Here is a 6,531-nt window from a genome sequence, read left to right on the forward strand (position 1 = left end):
AGCATGAGTTGATTATGCTTTGCAAAAAAAAAAAAAAAATGATGCAGTGGTTAAGAGAAAGGGCTCTATTGCCAGAAACACCTGGATTTGAACATTGCTTCTGCCTCCATGAGCCTGTGACCTGGAACAATGGTTTTAGCTCTCTCTGTCTGGGTCCTCCCTTGCAAAGAGAGATAATACAAGTCCTTCCTCAAGTGTGTAATGTAAACCATCAAACACTCCACACAGACACGGGGTCCTGCACAGAGTGAGTAACTCTGAGCAGGCCTCATGGTCCTCTGGAACATCATCTTCTGCCAAGGAAGCAAGCTTGCACTCATGGAAGACCATCTCCCTCCATTTTAAATTCACTGCTTCTCTACTAAGTGTTGGAAGTATTGATTTTAGGTGGAAAATATAGGTAAATGTATATATGTACCTGAGTGTGTGTGTCTATGCTTAATCACTGAAGACTAATTTTAAGTTGGGACCAAAAAAATAAATAAATAAACCCATTATTTCACAAATACTAGTAAACCCATTATTTCACAAATGCTATTTAGTGTGAGGGTATCATAAAACATGTGAGAAGAGTCTTTGGGGTGGGCTCCATGGCGCAGTCCGGGTTACACGGAGGGCTCCAGGGCAGTAGCAGCGGCCTTAGGGAGGCCGCGGCGCCATTGGGGGGGGGGGGGCGGTAGGCCAGTGCGGTAGGCGAAGCTGGGGGCCGTCAGCGGGACCGGGGGCAGGGAGGCCCGGGGCGGGGGTCGTCCGGGCTGCGCGGGGCGGCGGGGCGGGGTCGCCGGCCGTCGGGGTGCAGGAGGCCTGGGCCGCCGCGAGGAGCCGCCGCCGGCCGCCGGGCCCCGCCACCGGGCCACTCGATGACTATGCTCCCGCGGTGGCGCCCCCTGAAGAGGAAGCGGCGGCCGCGGAGGATGGAGGAGCGGAAGGAGGAGGGCGAGGCGGAGATCCAGAGCACAGGCCGGAGCACTGGTTCTCCAAGTGGGAGCGGCAGTGCCTGGCCGAGGCCGAGCAGGAGGAGGAGGCGGCCGCCGCGCAGCCGGAACACAAGCAGCAGAAGCTGTGGCACCTCTTCCAGAACTCGGCCACCGCCGTGGCCCAGCTCTACAAAGACCGAGTGTGTCAGCAGCCAGGACTTTCTCTCTGGGTCCCCTTCCAAAACGCAGCCACCGCTGTCACCAACCTCTACAAAGAAAGTGTGGATACCCATCAGCGAAATTTTGATATTGGAATTCAGATTGGCTGTCAGCGACGCAATAAGGATGTGCTGGCTTGGGTTAAAAAACGCAGAAGAACTATTGGTAGAGAAGATTTGATCAGCTTCCTGTGTGGAAAGGTTCCTCCACCACGAAACTCTAGAGCTCCCCCACGACTGACTGTAGTGTCCCCTAACCGAGCTACTTCAACGCAAACTAGCTCATCTGTAGAGACTGATTTGCAACCCTTCCGGGAAGCCATAGCTCTGCATGGTCTTAGTGGTGCAATGGCTAGTATAAGCGTGCGTTCGAGTACCCCAGGCTCTCCTACACATGTAAGCAGTGGATTGAATGCTAGTCGAAGGAGAAATGGACTCCATGATGTCGATTTGAACACTTTCATATCAGAAGAAATGGCACTCCACTTGGACAATGGTGGAACTAGAAAGCGTACCTCAGCCCAGTGTGGTGATGTCATTACAGAATCACAAACCCATAAACGCAACAGAATGATCTAAACTGCAAGCATTTTTCACACCCACCATCCTGCTTGAAACCCACTCGATCCTCAACATATACTATTATTGCAAAGGCAACATGAGGCCATCTTCCCTTGTTCACTGTTTAAGACAAGTGAATTCGATAGTGGTCGCCATAAAAGGAAGTTCTAGGTATTTACAGTAGATGCCTCTTGTAATATGGCTTTCTCAAAAAGTATAATCCTAGCAGAGGACATCAGATATCGTGTAGTCATTAGCAAGATCATCATAGGCAAACATATCCGTTCCAAGGCTAAAAGTGACCTTAACTGTATTTATTCTCAAAGGGAAAGGAAATATCAGATGTTTATTTGGTTATAGAATTTTTTTTCCTCCCCTCCCCCAGTCCATTTCCTGCTGTGTTGAGTATTTTGCTTCAACAATATTGCCAGGTTCCTAAAATTGTCTAAAAACACGATTTGGCTTCCTCCTCAGATCTGCAGGCTTCCATTTTTAAAGCCGCACTGTACCATGCACCTGGTTTCTATACAGTAACAGTGTGCAATTTCTAATTATTGGACTGTGCCCTGTTTTTAGTTTTCAACACAGTTTCTAATATTGGTGATTGTGTGATGTAAAGAGGTGCTATGATGGTCATGCAATTAATACTTAATATTGAATCAATACACAAAACTTTATTGGATTCACTTTGTGTGTGTTAGTGCTCTAAAAATAGCAATATTATTAAACTGCCCCAGATTAACCCTGTAGGCTTCAAAAACTCAGTTTTAAAACAAGTACTACTTCTATGCGGGGTCCTCCTTAAGGTCAATGTAAACTTGTAGTCTGCATTCAAGGTGACCTGAAATAGAGAGGTCATGAACTTTGAGAGTGGGCTTCCTTTTGGTTCAGTATTAGTGAGAGGGAGAGGCATGGGTGGGATAGGTATTTATTCTAGTCTTTCATATCTGCTTTTCATTTTTCACGGATACCCTACTTTGTGCAGTTTCCATTATAGTGGGTGGAAGGTGACAAAGCTGTTTTATCTACTAATAATGTGATCACAACTTAAATAGCAAAACCCAACTCTCCCTGTCCCTCCATTCCCCCTCCTCTAAGAAGTGCAGTTTGGAATCTCATTCTGGAAAAGGTGGAATCACATGGAGGTTCTCTAGATGTTAGGTAGACCTAAATAAAAGTTCTCAATGGAGTCCTCTTGGAGTAAATATAAGACCTCTTGTAGCTACAATGTTTTAGAGCATGTTTCATCTTCATTTTTAATATCTTGAACTGAATGATAGTCTTTTTTAGATGAAGAACTGATGTCAGCCTGCCAGGTACTGTAATTTATTCTATCCTATTATTATATATCAAGTAGGACAGTGAAAAATGTTTCCTTGCAAACTTGTAGTCCAGTATCAGTTACTTCCTATTTTTATCCTTAAATGACCATTGCAAATCAGTCTAAGGGTTTTTCCAGTAATTACAGCACTTTGTTAAAGTTTGCAATTTCTTCAGCCATTTAACATCTTTCTGTGAAGAAACTTTGCTAAGTTAACCATTATTGACTGGGTGGGATGTGAATGGAATGTTAGAAATGTTGTGTGAATTGAAGTTCTGTATTCGTTATAGATATAACCCTTATTTAAAACAGTGAAATCCATACTCAAAAGTAGGAATGAAAGGTATTCTAAATTTTTGCAAAAGTGGATCATTTTTTGTTAGAGTATGATAGCAGGAAGAATTATAGCAATCTATCATTTTACCTGAAATGGACATGCCTATGTATTATGAATACTTTAAAGCTTCCCTTTGGAATATACCAAGAAATGCATTTGGAATTATCTTTGCTTTTCTGTCATTGTAAATTTAGGTTCTGGAATTGGGGTTTGGTGATGTGATGCATTGCTCACGAGAGGCCAGAACTCCTGTTCCTACAGGATTTTGCGATGGAGGAATACATATTTAATCTCCCCTTTATGCCTTGGTTCTTGTTCCTCTTTCTAAGTTGAATAACAATATTTTTGGTTGTTTTGTATTAAGTTAGTGCTCTGAAGCTTAATCTTAGTACCCTTTATTCTCAATTGTCAAATTTTGATAAAACATGTGCCATTTTCTTTGGTAAGAGAAAGCAGGTCTGCCAGAACACAATTTATATGCCTTATTGGCTCCATTAAACTTTTTAAAAACTTTAAAAAAAAAACATGTGAGAAAAGAGAATGTTGAGTTAAAGATTGATAGAAGTGGCACAAATCCAAAGAGTAGGAGAAGGATTTGAGGAACATGTAGAGAAGGGGAGATGGAAGCTGGTTTCCTACCCTAGTAAGAGGAACCAGGACTGAGTGTTTTCTTGGCAAGATGGTGATTATTCTGTTAGATGATACTTGAATGGGAAGTGAACATATGCATAGGCTGAGTTCTCTTGATTATCTTCTGTGTCCAACTGCTAAACTATCAGGTTCATTTTTTTTCATGCCAAATAATGTTTTTTGAGTACTTAATGTGCACCACTATCCAAGTGTTGGGATAATAATAATAGGCACGATAGACAAGTCCTCTTGCTAATGGAATAAGTTTCCATGTGTGTATGTGTGTATACACATATTTGAGTAGTGATAAAAAACATATTTAAATAAAGAAAATTTTACAAGCCACATCTAATAAAAGTAAGTAACACAGGGCAATATGATAGTGGAGAAATGGATGCTACACTCTAGCAGGAGAGTCACCAAGGAAGTGAGATTTGAGCAGAGATCTGAGGTAGGAGAAGAAACATTCTGTTAAATGAAATAATCCACGCACAAAAAGACAAATGCCACATGATCTCACTGCTGTTGAAAGTAAAGAAGGTGGTCTATGAAAATGGAAAGTAGAATAGTGGTTACCTGAGGCTGGGGAAGGTAAGTGGCAGAGGGACTGAAGGCAATGGGTCATCAGGTGCAAATCACACAGGTAGTTAGGAGTAGTCTGTGTGCTCTGTGGCACATCAGGATACCTGTGGTTCACAATACTGTATTGAATGTTTCAAAAGAGCTAAAAGAGAAGATTTTGAAATTTTTTAACACAAAGAAATGACCAAAATATAAGGTAAGAGCTATGCTAAACATCCTGGTTCCATTATTATTCATGTATTCAAATAGTACAATGTAATCCATCAACATGTATATACTATGTGCCAATTTAAAAAGAGAATTTATTTATAAGTATATAAAGCACGTACTCTTTTTAGGAGATACTTTGCTTTCCATGCAGCATTTGATACCAGCTGAATACACAGTTAGATGAGTCTCAAGAGCTGAGAGGGTACATTAAGAATAATAAGGAGACTGGCTAAATGCTTTAGCCATTATGGAGCTATAATATACCAAATGTGTTATTGTTAATTCATTTTGGTAGCCCACCCTTTTAATAGCAGCCCGGAGCCATAGGGACACATGCAGTGAATATATATTAAAACAATCCACACAAGTTGTTCCAGTGTTATTGGGTAACTGGATATTACTCCAGATCCAGGAAGCCTTGGATGTAGCTAGATCAAAGTGGCATCTACCATGGCTTTTCTAATATTGCTATGAAGAGAGTGCAGATTCCAAATATATCATCTGTGCTTCCCCAGTCCATGCTGTAGTCTGGAAAACATGATTTTGGTGCCGTGTTGGCTCACTTTGAGCAGGCCCTCTTGCCTTGTCCTCCTTTTTTTTTTTTTAAAAAAAATATTTTTTAGCTTTTGATGGACCTTTATTTTATTTGTTTGTATGTGGTTTTGAGAATCGAACCCAGTGCGTCACACTTGCTAGGCAAGTGCACTACCACTGAGCAACAATCCCAGCCCCTTGTCCTTCTTTTGTCCATATCAGCACAGAATTTGCCACTGAAATTATATTTAAAGGTGCTGGGAAACATCATCTAATATAAATAATCAATTTCTGATAAAGAGATTCCTATTTTTATATTTGCCTCCACATACTTTTTTAGTTGCACAGTAAGACATAAATGTGTATTTTTTTACTTTCTTAGTTTTAATTTATATATATATATATATATATATATATATATATATATATATATATATATATAATTTCATGAAATTTGAAATGAAAGTTGAAGTATACTATGAATGGTATTCTAATTAATTTAATTTACTGTTTTACTAAATACTATCTTTTGGACATATTCATATAATTTGAGGATGGTAAACCCAAATGCTTTAGGAGGGGATGGACATGCATTGGAAATGAGTGAAGGGCAGTAGGTAGGAAATATATTCAGGCCAAAGCATTTAAATCCAGTTTTAATCAGACCTGATTTTTTTAAAATAAGCTTGGTATTTGAATCTTTGTGTGCCCTCCCACTTCAATTTTTAAGTTATGTTTTTTTCCCCACATTTTTAATTGGTGCATTATAGTTGTACACGATGACGAGATTTGTTGCTAAATATTTGCACATGGACACAATATATAAAAATATAACTTGGCCAATATCACTCCCCAGCCCTGCCCACTCCTTTTTGGGCTTTTCCTTTCCTCTACAGATCTCCCTTGATTTTCATAAAATCTGAACCCACCTTTTTCTTTTTTTTTTTTCTCTCTCTAGCTCTACATATGGAATAGTGATTTATTTTACTTAATATAATGTTTTCACATTCCATCTATTTTCCTACCAATGATATAATTTCATTTTTCTCTGTGGCTGAATAAAACTCCATTGTATATATATATCACATTTTCTTTATCCATTCATCTTTTTTTTAATTATGCATTTGCAATTAAGAGCTGAAGCTTCTATCTCTAATATGGATCTATTTACCTTATAATTATTTAAAATCTAATCATATACCAGTAGAAATCCAAGTCTAA

The 6,531-nt window shown here is 39.8% G+C and overlaps 1 pseudogene; it reads left to right on the top strand.

The window, feature by feature from the left end:
* Positions 1 to 914: 914 nt before the first annotated feature.
* On the top strand, positions 915 to 1,714 carry LOC143406213 (HUWE1-associated protein modifying stress responses 1 pseudogene; annotated as a pseudogene).
* Positions 1,715 to 6,531: the final 4,817 nt, after the last annotated feature.

Source organism: Callospermophilus lateralis, chromosome 1, assembly GCF_048772815.1.
Source record: "Callospermophilus lateralis isolate mCalLat2 chromosome 1, mCalLat2.hap1, whole genome shotgun sequence".
Classification (NCBI taxonomy): domain Eukaryota; kingdom Metazoa; phylum Chordata; class Mammalia; order Rodentia; family Sciuridae; genus Callospermophilus; species Callospermophilus lateralis.